Here is a 12,713-nt window from a genome sequence, read left to right on the forward strand (position 1 = left end):
TCGAGGTCCTTCACAATGGCATCCCTTTCCTCTAGCATGTCAGCTGCACCACTCATAGAATCATAGAATCGCTAAGGTTGGAAAAGACCCACAGGATCATCCAGTCCAACCATTCGCCCATCACCAATGGTTCCCGCTAAACCATGTCCCTCAACACAACATCCAAACGCTCTTTGAACACCATCAGGGTCGGTGACTCCACCACCTCTCTGGGCAGCCCATTCCAGTGCCTGACCACTCTTTCAGAGAAGTAGTATTTCCTAACGTCCAGCCTGAATCTTCCCTGGCGCAGCTTGAAGCCATTCCCCCTAGTCCTATCACTAGTCACCCGAGAGAAGAGGCTGACCCCCAGCTCACTACAACCTCCCTTCAGGTAGTTATAGAGAGCAATATGGTCTCCCCTGAACCTCCTCTTCTCCAGACTGAACAATCCCAGCTCCTTCAGATGCTCCTCATAAGGCCTGTGCTTCAGACCCCTCACCAGCTTTGTTGCCCTCCTCTGGACACGCTCCAGGGCCTCGATATCTTTCTTACAGTGAGGGGCCCAAAACTGGACACAGTACTCGAGGTGTGGCCTCACCAGTGCTGAGTACAGGGGAATAATTACTTCCCTGTTCCTGCTGGCCACACTATTTCTGATACAAGCCAGGATGCCATTGGCCTTCTTGGCCACCTGGGCACACTGCTGGCTCATGTTCAGTCTAGCATCAATCAACACCCCCAGGTCCATTTCCTCTACACAGTCTTCCAGCCACTCTGCCCCAAGCCTATAGTGTTGCCTGGGGTTATTGTGGCCAAAATGCAGGACCCGGCATTTGGTCTTGTTGAATCCCATCCCATTGGCTTCAGCCCAGCTATCCAACCTATCCAGATCCCTCTGTAAGGCCTCGCTACCCTCAGGCAGATCAACACTTCCAGCCAGCTTGGTGTCATCTGCAAACTTACTGAGGGTGCACTGGATCCTACTGTCCATGTTGCCTACAAAGTTGTTAAGTAGCAGTGGTCCCAACACCAATCCCTGAGGAATGCCACTCGTCACCAGTCTTCACTTGGACATTGAGCTGTTGACTGCAACTCTCTGAGTGCGCCAATCCAGCCAATTCCTCATCCAACGAGTGGACCATCCATCAAATCAAATCCATTTTTCTCTAATTTGGTGACCAGGACGTAATGTGGGACAATGACAAACACTTTGCACAAGTCCAGGTAGATCATGTCAGTTGCTCTTCCTTTATCCACTGATGCTGTAACTCCACCATCAAAGACCACCATGTTTGTCAGGCATGACTTGCCCTTGGTGAAGCAGTGTTGGTTACCACCAATCACCTCATCTTTATTTTTCACGTGCATTAGTAGGGCCTTCAGGAGGATCTGCTCCATGATCTTGCCAGGCACAGAGGAACCTGGTGTTCTTCATGTCTGTATAGCCTGAATTGACACAGCTTTGCTTGCCCTGTGACAAAGTGCCTGCTTATGGGCTGCTGGTGGACGCTGACAAGTGCAGCCTCTACCCTGTGTTCATGGGAACGCTCCTGTGTTCAAGGCATCCCTACAGATTGAAAAAAAATCTTGAACTGACCAACATGAAAAACCACTTCAGCTTCATGTGGGGAGTCTGAACACATTTGCTGCACTCAGATGGCATGAATAGAACAGAACTAAAAATACACATATCGTACCTTTTAATATAATTCACAACTTTCTGTCCCAGGATTGATTCATCTTCACTATGGAGATTTGTCCCACAGCTCAACTTGTTCAAACAGTAAATACATTCCTTTTACTTCCTGTTCATCCTTATGATTTCTCTCTTGATGTATCTACATTCTGCATTTTTGAATGCTTGTATCTACACATTTGGTCTTTGCTCTGCTGGCTGGATTTTCCTTCATTTTCTTCAAAGACTCTAGAAGAAAACGTAGCATCACCCAGTATTTTTCAGACATTTCCCCTCATTCAGGTAAATATGCAACTATTTCTCTACTAGCAGCAATATTATATAGCTGTCAGTGTAAGCAGGCAATTTCTACTTCACTGAAGTAATTGCAACACACACACACACACACACACACACACACACACACACACACACAAAAACCACAACCAAAAACAACCAGTAAGAACTGATAATTCCCCACCACAAATGTCATAATAACTTCAGAATTTTTCTCATGTGTTATCAAATTACCATTATTTCCATTTACTAGGAAGGCCTAGCAAGACAGCAAAGGAGCAAAGGAGGATCTTTTGCCATGAAAGTTTGTATAGCAAATATTATATTGCTTCCTGTAATACGAAAAAAGTTAAATGAAATTTTAACCTTTATTTTGAAAAATATTTGCTTTACTACCTTTCTTCCATTCTGTTTTTAAACTGATAAACAGTTAGATGATTTTAAGGATTAAAATGAAGTTAACTCAAACTACTTTTTGGACTGCATGATGTTCTTAAACAAGCTACAGATAAAAATAACTTGTATAAAATAGCATTTTTATAAGCTGTTTTTCAAATTTCAGGTTAAGACTCATTCCTGTGGATCATGCCATAAAAGTTAATAAGAATCAAAATAGCAAGCACAATTAGAATGGAGTTTGTAAGAAATTCCAGAAGAAATCACTGTAAATAGAACTACTAGACTGGCTCTACCATAAAAAAAATCTCCCTTGAAAAAAGTAATCCTGAACATAAAACTAACAGTATGTGTTCAGCTCTTCCCTGCATGTCCTGGCCAGATCAAGCACTAACTTGTCCCTCAGATGTCTCTTATACTAAGGAAGGAAAGAGAAAATATAAATATTTACATTGACCTTAACACACTTGATAGAAATAGATGAAGAACAATAACCTTCACAAAAAGGTATAGAATGGAGCCACAGGTTAAGGAGGGGTTGTATGAATAACTGGAGTGAGACTGTACAGTCCCACAAGGGTGAGGACAAAGCAGCTTAAATTTTCTCTAAGAAAATACAGGGACTGGGTGGACTGACTCCAAGAGGGGAGGGTGAAGTAGGAAAAGAAGATTATTTTAAGCAGATTCTGTGCACAAGCTGCTTTTTAGCAGCTGGACTTGTCTAAGAAGAAAATATATATATATATATTGAATATTGTAAATAAAATATAGAAAATTCCAGATTTAGTTTTTGCTTCTAAGGAAGAGGAACTGCTGAATTTGAACCTTTACCAGTTTTATGCTTTTCTATATCCATACAGATAAAAGCAAGAATCACTTACAGTGTAAACTGACTACTGACCACAAATATTGTTCGGTTAATGATTTACACATCCAGGAAAAATGTCCTCAGGTTTAGTACACCGCCACCGTAAAGCACATTTACAGGACTTTCTGTAGCCATGAGGTAACAAAGAAAGTATTTTCTTTTACTGCTCTGTTTCTACAAAAGCACTGCAACCCTCTTGCCAGTCACAAGCCAGCCATTCTGCTTTCTGCTTTTGTTAATCTAAACGTTCTGAAGCAAGTCTGTCTGCCCTGTAACAGGATCAGGATCATGCAAAAAAAAAAAAATAAAATAAATAAAAAAAAAATCAATCAAACAAAAAAACACAACAAGGTCAGCACGAGAAGAAACTACCTTGTTGTCTTTGTTATTCTAAAACCTCATTGGCAAAGAAACACCACGTAGACAAACACAAAGTTGAAAGAAGAACAGCTGATCAGATTACGGAAGCTTTGAGGAAGACTGGAAAGAAACTAAGTTGGGAAGGATTTCTAGAAGTAGATGCACATAAAGGCATATTTGGGACTGAACGTAAAACAAAGCTCCATGAAAAAGTGAATTCAAACAACAAACAGCTCAGAGCTATAAGTGCAAACCCTCAGCCTCTCCCACGATGGAAAACAGCACTGCTACCTAACGGAGAGGGCTGAAAAACTTCCTACCAAAAAAGTGGAATATATGTACATAGATTTTCTTTTCAAAAATATCTCCTGTGCATCAACCCATTCTGCTTAGTCCCTTTTTTCCTCAAAAAATCACTACTATCTTAATAGTACTGTTTTAATGCAGCAACTCCTTCAGCTCAATCTAGACATCTGCTATAAGGCTGAATACAGCAGCACACACATACTTACAAATGAACCAGCTCATCATAACATATTAGAGTTTTATTATCGTGAAATACCAATTTTTAACCATCTTGCTTTCTATATGAAAACTGGCATAGGAGAAAAAAAACTAGACAATACAGGCAAGCTGCCAAGATAAAAAGAGTTACTTAAAGAAAGTATTATTAGAGACAGAGTAATCAAGTCATTGAATGCCTTATCTTCTTAAAAACCTTGGAAAAATGTCTATTGGTATTCTTTTAACCTTGGTTTTATTTAAACAAGATTATAAATATGAGATGAACTGGGACAAACTGATATAAAATATGAAACTGAGACTCAATTAAAATAACAACTGCTTCTTTCATACCAATGAGACAAAGAGCTTTTGTGGGCTAACAAAGCAGATCTCACACACTCTTCGAGAAGAGACATTAATTAGGTTTAGATATATTAATTAAAAATCTTCTCCAAAATTTTTTTTTTAAATTAGTTTCCAGGGTTTTATTTTTTCCTGCTGTATTACCCATCTTGTTAGGAAAGCTGCAATAGCGGAGCAAGAGAGGCAGCAGGTGAGTAATACTGATACAGATCAAGCTCCTGTTGCAGCTCTTGATGTTATTGCAGTCCAGAAAGAGGAGATCTCCAGCAAGGAGCTAGAAAGGCAACTGGGGCTGCAAAGCAAGAGCCCAAGGAGTCCGGTACATGAGAGAGAGGATTTGTGCCCTAATGATCAAAGTGTCTCCTTATACTTCTGCATACAGGACTTAGGTTAAAACATTCAAACTTCAGGGAAAGGAAAAGTTGTTCAGGAGTGCTCTTGAACAAAGACTGTATTTTATAGCTGGGAAACGAGGGACCATACTGCTGGTGAGAATTAGGCATGTTTTCGTGATGCTGGATACAGCTGGTCTTTCTAGCTACACCACTGGCACGTATGCAGAAGCCTAAGTTTGAACACCTTGGGAACTTTCAAAATGAAAATATAAGCACCTGACAGATTTTGCAAATGCTGGATTTATATGCTTTGATTTTGTCTAAGTGCAATGCTCAGCACTTGCAAACTACAGAGGATAGTTCAGAAGATTATTTCTATCTAGAAATAACATATCCTAACAGACAAAATGCTCTCCAGCTTAACTTCTGTCTGCTTCTTCCTGGTAGCTTCCAAAAGCTTGCAATAATCCCCTACTTGCTGGATCTTATTTTCAAATTCAGCAGTATATTAATTATAAAATCAGTGGAAATTGTTTATTATTCTTCCCAAAGGCCAATTAATTGGTCCAAATACTCCAAATTTAAAATAATAAAGGTATTGTGTTCTATTCTGCTCAATTGTACCAAAACCTAACAATCATCAGGGTAAGTATGCATCTTGAATAAAATACTGATCATTGAGGTTGGTGTGATATAAGATCAGGATAAGCTGATCTGAAAATCCGAAGGAGGGAGAGATTAATCATGATATTGCCTGGCTGAGTTGCGCACATCTTTAAAATGTCTAAAAAGTTTATCCAACATCATTTTGTCCAGGAAAACAACTGTTATTAATAGTATACTGAAACAGTGAATAGTATTTATTTCCTCATTCTGTATTTAGAATACAGATTTTCCTTCTTGCCTACTCTCTTTCTAATTAAGCTACCTATTACATCTACTTCTGAGAAACAGAGAGTTGGCTTTGAAGTATTCTTTCCACATAGCAGTGTCTGCACAAAGTGGAGCTCAGACATACTGCACCAGTGAGACTGCAACAAGTCTAAGACTCCTATAAGACTATTTAAAATCTTGCAAAACTGTCTGGAGTAACTACTGCTATCAAAATCAGTTTTAGTGTGTTCCAAAACAAAAGATTTCAGGGTCTTCACTTTACCCTTTTAAGTACAAACCATTCCGTTAAATTATTTCTGATTTTTAGATCAGTATTTTTGGTGTCTGTGAACACTAGCTCATTATTTTTCCACCAATAGAAGCTAGATACAGAACTGATAACAGCATTTGGTAACCATAGGCAAATAAGTCAATTAAACCTTGTAATTAACTTGTAAAGAAAGCATATCTGCAATAGGGAAGTTATTCTAGTTCTAATCTAGCACTTAAAAATACCAAGAGGAAAAAAAAATCAGGAAAGATACTCGCTTCTTTCTGATTTAAATGAATGGATTTTCTCTAATGGGTCAGAAAGAATTTCACCTAGGTTGTTATCATATCTCTAACAATGACCAGTAATAAGAACGTGGAAAATAGTTGTCTAAGTTAAATACTGAGTTATTGAACCTGCTACACCAATCCCCTGTACACTTCAATCTCTTTTTCTTTTGGTCCATGTTGTCCATACAGAAGAGTTTCACTGAATTTAGAGACAGCTGGAATTGAACACGGTATTCTAAATTGGAGTTAATGCCTTACTGTTTTGTTGGGTAGGATATCAAAAGCCCACAGAACTGTAATCAACAGGTTCTCTGTAGAATGCAATCTATGGAATGCCTGCATGACAAAGAAAAGAAATCACTTGACAGAGGACCAGAAGTATCTACCCTGATCTCACTGCCACTTGTGCCAACTTTAGTTGGAAAAATTCTCACACAGTAAGGACATGTTCTCAAACAAGAGGAAAATTGTGATGCAGCAAAAGAGAACAATTAGTCAGAAATTAATGATCAAGCTGTCTGAAGGTTGCACCCATATCTCCATATTCACTGTCATCCTTGAAAATCAGTCTTGAAGTGTTTGCTAATTAGAGCGTAATTCAAGCAATTTTTTAGGCTAGCCAATTTATTTTTTATTTTATTTTTCATTTTATGGTTAAATCATAAATGTCTTTCTCATCCAGATGAATCACAATTCAGAAGAGTTAACTATGAAGGGATTACTTAAGTAAAAATTTACTGGTGAACAAAAATTTCAAATCTTTTCCTTCAAGAATGGCAACACTTTGAATATTTGCAGTAGTTGCCTTGCATTTACTTGACAAGCAAAATGGAAAATCCATGGCAGTTCTGACTAAGAACATTTGTTATTCCTGGTATTGATTTAATGTGAAAATTCCCATTTTGTTTTGCCCCTCTACAGTTCACAATATTTTAAGTCATCGCAGCCTGAACACTTGACATATTCTGGCAAGGATCAAATTCAAACTTAAATTCATTTTCATTTTTCTCTAGAAGAGTTCCTTTTCCCTACTGGAGCCCTCTTGCTCAGTAAACATGCTAGGAAGGGGCTGCATGCTGTACGGGCTTTGCAAGACCTCAAGACAGCCACCTGCCAGGCTTACTTTGGACTTGTGTTGGCTTGTCTAACTTTTTTTTTTTTTTTTTTTGGTCTTGTTTAGCTGTCGAAAAGTTTTTTCTAATTTATTTTTATTAGTAGCAACTAATTATTGATGATGAAATATTTAATAATAATTTAATAATGATACAGTGCAGAGGAGTACAGGCATTGGGGGTACAAGCTGTCACTTGAGATCTCAGGGGCTATAAACAGCCTAACAATTAAACAGTTAGAGAGTTGAGCAAAATGACAAGAAGGAAGATCAATATTCAAAATATGAAAAATGCAACATGTTTGGAAAATCTGGATGTAATGTAAACTTGCAACCAATATGAATAGTGAGGTGCAGAGCATTAGAAGACATGTAATAGTGGATCAGAGTGTAACCTAAAGAAAGGGAAGAAGAAACCAAGAATATCAATATCATATTCGTCCCAGCAAAGAAGTAATCCCACCATCAACATTTCACTCCTGGTGGTGAAGGAGTGATGATTTCCTGCAATGCCCCCTGCTTCCTTTCTGTTCAAGGCAGACCAGAACTATTTACCTTACCAATCAGGGAGGCAGCAAAGGGATAAGCATAACAAAGAAGAAGACATATACACTAGGAGCTGTATGCACAAAAGTTTTTTAATGCATTAATATTATTGAGAGTTTTTCTTAAATTGTATCATTTATTTTCTTTTTTTTTTCTGTAAGAATTAGATTATTCAATTTGACTATTAAGATTTTTAGTTTAATAAAATAAACCGACAGCTTTACATGTAAGGAGAGTTTCTTTTTTGCCTATAACAAAATTTAGAACACAGCATTCCTCCTTTTACCTACAACTTATCTAAATGTTCAATTTATTTTTTTCAGTTGCCTGACTCAATTCTCCTTTATATCTCATGTTATTTCTGACAGAAGGGATGTTTGATAGCTGTTTTTCATGTGTAATCTCTGATTTCCCTAAAATCTGTATCATATTGCATACGGAAAACAAAAGACCGTAACAAATACAGCAACATCATACGACTGTATTTCTGATACAGAACAGATACGTAAGTCATAACAACTACTTCTTTGCTCTCACTGACCTTTGACGCACGCTTTTTTCTTCATAGAAAAAATGGTACGTGTTGTTGCTGGGAGAAACAGGAGAAGAGGGAAATTTGAAAGTTTTATCTGTGAAGCTTAATTTACAGGCTGAATTTTATAACCAATTGATGTAGTGCCTTTTCATGTACATTCTTCAGCTGGAACTGCTTATGTAGTCAATTATCTGTTTTAGCATTTGTTTCTAATAGTGTTCATAATGTGTAAACCATGCTTTAGAAACAAGACAGTTGCTGGACTGGACAATTGACTAATGCGTAGTTTAGTGTGATGTTGCTACAGCAACCGAAAAGATGAAATAGTATGTCATATATTATTTACACATTGCTTGGAACATACAGCTTTCTAAAATCCATTAGCCAAGCAGAGGGTGCTGTTATGGAGGAGACGAGGATGTCTTAAAGCATTCTAAAATAGTTTCCATTGTTCTGGAGGAGCAGACACGTAAATAAATCAGAGTGAAGCACTGCAAAATAAAGGAACCTTACTTTCTGAGCATATGTTATCAGTATTTCTGATTTTACAGTTACCAGAAGATTTGTGAACATACGTCTAGATCATGGACAGATTTTTTACTTTTTACTTCAGAAGTGCACATTTGTGTTCCACAGCTAGGCATGCAGAAATCTTGTAGACCTTGTGATACACACAGAAAAACTGCTACTGTCTGAATGAAGGCTCAAGAAGTTCTCAAAATGGAGGCTATGACCTTGCTCCAAACAGATCTCCTCAGCACATAGCTGTACCAGTCCTCTGCTACAGATAATTGCCACTCCTACTCCCTGCAGGTGCACACAGAAACTGGTATGAAAACAAAACCAGTGTGTTGGTGGTGGTGAGGGAAAATAAACATAACAGACATATTGGAAAATACATATTGGCAGATTTCCTGAAGGAAGCTATTTATGCATTGTTTGCAAGTGATCTGGAAAATGTGCAATTTATAGTGTTATCACGAGAAACAGTACCCAAGATGGGGTTAAAATTTTAGATTCACCAACAAAGTGCACATTTTGGATAAGGCAGTGAACAAAACATCTGGAAAGGAGTCTGGAGATGTTTTCCAGACCACAGCAGAAAGATTAATGACCCAGTCTGTCAAGCTAAAATGGAAGCTTACAGAGGGACTGGAGAAGGTTTTGATTTAAGAAAAAAAGGGGAAAAAAGAAAAAAAAAAAAGAGCAGTAAAACAATCTATAGAGTGGATAGGCCTGCTGCTCATTGTCAGAAACGGATATAATTCTTTGCTTATGTTTAAACACAAGAGAGTTTCATAATTATGTAAAAAGGGAACATTTTGTGCTGCCAGCAGAAGAAATTCTGTAAGCAATGTATGATGCCCAGTCTTTTTCTACATCTGAAGTACCAGAGGGATTCTGGCATTTGCATTCAGAAGAGAGACAAGTTTCTGCACATTCAAGACACTCCCTGACAGCACTAAAACGCTGAAACATCTTTGGTGCCCAATACTTACTATACTTTCCATAGCATCCTCCTCCACAATGAAGAACATGGTACAGTACATCATTTCAGGGTTGGAGGTAAAGGCGACATGAATCAAAGTGGAGTAAAATACCTCCCTTATTTTATCTAAGAAGTTTGAATGGGATCACATTTTTGAAAATGCTGTTACGTGGCCATATGCCACAAATGGACTGGGACAGCAGTATAAGATAAAAGTAAAAAAAAAAACTGACTATCACAGGTCTGAGGACTGGGAAGAAGAGTTGCAAGGAAGAAGTATTGTTAGAAGTCTTCACTCTGGAGAGAACTACAGAGCCTGTAACTGTGCCCAAATTAGTGTGATGATGACTTCCTTGGATGTCAATGGCAAAAATTTTATTCACATAACTGTTCGTATTCTTTTACCATTGGACATCACAATTCCAATAGATAATTAATTAAATAAATAAAAATCTCACCATGAATCCTTCTAGTTTTACATCTCAGAAATGTGACATAATTAAAAGCTAAATTAATTCAGCTTGGACATCCCTTCTTCATTCTGGCAAGGATATCGACGCTACTGAGCTTACTGGCCTCCACCCAGACTGTATGTTGGCTCAGATTTAAAGAGATCCACTTCTCTCTGGAAAAATCCATCTGAAAAAACTGAGCCAATCAAGAAAGGAAACAGAACTCCAGTCTATTGTAATGCTCTAGTATCACCTAATACAAGTGACAAAGATCCCAAGACAATGCAGTAGATAATGGCTCATGAGATCATGAGAAGGAGTTCTGAAGGACTTCACAAAGGATGGTGCAGAGCTCTGAACAGGACAGAAGCTCAGTGTCATGCCTAGTCATGCTCTTACAGTGAAATCTTCACTGTAACACTTGCTGAACGTGCTTTCAGCCAGTAAGGAAAACCACGTGTGCTAACAAGTACACACACGCAAAGCTGTCAGGAGGTACTCTGGCCAAATGGAGGAGGTTGATTAGAACAAGGACTGGTAGCCTTGCCCAATCATTTTTTTCCAAATAATCCTTCCAGATGGAGGCCAGGGACCCTGCCATATCATGCCATCTCTTCTTGTAAGGCATTCCAAGCTGTACATGTAATCTTTTCACTCAAACAATAATATTATATTGCCCAGCAAAGGGAGTCCTGGCTTCAGCTGAGTGCATCATGACCTAAATTAAAGGCAGGCCTGCAGTGTCCTACAGAAGACAGGACAGCTTAAATTCGGTACTCTACAAATGTCAGAGGATGTAGGTATAGGGAAACAACTAGGTTACAGAACACTAGGACTGGAAAAGGGTTATGCATGTCATTCCTTGATCTTTACTGAGTGTTAGCTTTTATAGAAGCTGCAAATTGACAGAGAAGCAATCACAGAAAGCCTGGGTAGCAATGAGAAAGGCTTTTATAAAAAATAAGAGAAAAATCTCTGCTGAAACAAATAATTGAAGGCAAAAAAAAAATCATTCATATATAGCTAAGTGTTTTGTATTCTCCCATCATACTATTCCTTGGGCAAAGCACATTCTGAACCTAGACACAAATTAATGCTACCTAAGTGCTGTAGTTCAATCTGGCAGACAGCTAAGCACCACAAAGAGATTTATTCACCTCTCTGCACAGCAGGATGGAGGAAAGAACTGGAAAACAGTGAAAGTGTGAGAACTTGTGGTTTGAGATAAAGACAGCTTAGTAAGAACAAATGAATGAATGAGAGAAGAGAAGAAAGAGAGAAGGGAAGAAAAAAGAGAGGAAAGAGCAGAAATTAAGAAAAAGAAAGAACAGAAAAGAAACAAAGAAGGCATAGAAACAAAGAAGTAACAGAAACAAATGAAAGAGGAAGGAAACTCAAGTTATGCACAATGCCACTGCTCATCACCAGTCTTGAACAATGCCCAGCAAAACCCCCAGGAGCAGCCACCCCTCAGCCAACTTCCTGAGTTTTTAATTGTTCATCATGATCCATATGGTGTCAGCCATCCTTTTGGCTAGCTGAGGTCATCTGTCCCAGTTCTGTTACCTTCCACATCCTTGAGCACCCCTAGCCTTCTTGCTGGCAGGGCAGTATGAGAAGTGGAAGTTCTTTAGTCAGTGAAAGCACTGCTCAGCAATAACTGAAGCATCAGTGTGTGATCAACATCAATCTTGTCTTAAATCCAAAACACAGTGCCATATCACCGATTAGGAAGAAAATTAACTCTACTCCATCTGAAATCAAGACACTGAGAATGACTGTAAATGTGTTAAGAGTCTAAGCAAGTCCTCATACTTATTGGGAAAAAAAAAATAAAATGTTGAAACAAAACCCTAGAGAAAGCCTTTTCTTTCTTTCTTTCTTTCTTTCTTCTTTTTTTCAAATGTGGTGGGCTGTCTGTGAGTCAGCTGCCAAATGCCCACCCAGCAACTTTCAGCACTCCCACCAGGAAAGGAGAAGATAAGATGAAAAATGTCCCTGTGTTGAGAAGAAAGAGGAACAAAATGCAAGAACAATCACAGTGCTGAAAATCCTAAGCAAAATCCTAAGAGAATGTTGGCTATGTAACCAAAGTAAGTTTCAGGCTAGACAACAGCTTAGGAGCAGACCTTGGAGACACAAGAAGGAAGGGTCATTACTTTTTACTGTCCTTTTATGGACTGCAGTGTCTAGCTGCTTTCTGATAATTTTATCAGACCTTGTATTGTTTGTATTAATATTAATTAGTATTAATAGAAACCTTGTATTAGGTTTTATCAACAATACTAGTAGGCCATACACCACCTGATATTGTACTCAGTAGATATGTTATGAGAAGTTGTCATCAGAGTAGGAGAACATCCCAT

General features: G+C 38.4%; 1 protein-coding gene across 37 annotated transcripts in view; it reads right to left on the reverse strand.

The window, feature by feature from the left end:
- Nucleotides 1-12,713, reverse strand: part of PRLR (prolactin receptor) — a 191,056-nt gene that overhangs the window by 51,550 nt on the left and 126,793 nt on the right. For 3 of the 37 annotated variants that reach the window (XM_046905218.1, XM_046905222.1, XM_040655410.2), the window contains one exon: nucleotides 1,680-1,906. The exons of the other annotated variants lie outside the window; for them this stretch is intronic. The gene's annotated coding sequence lies outside the window, so the exon portion shown is untranslated. The remainder of the gene's footprint in view (nucleotides 1-1,679; nucleotides 1,907-12,713) is intronic. 37 annotated transcript variants of the gene reach the window in all.

The sequence above is a fragment of the Gallus gallus genome, chromosome Z (assembly GCF_016699485.2).
Source record: "Gallus gallus isolate bGalGal1 chromosome Z, bGalGal1.mat.broiler.GRCg7b, whole genome shotgun sequence".
NCBI lineage: Eukaryota > Metazoa > Chordata > Aves > Galliformes > Phasianidae > Gallus > Gallus gallus.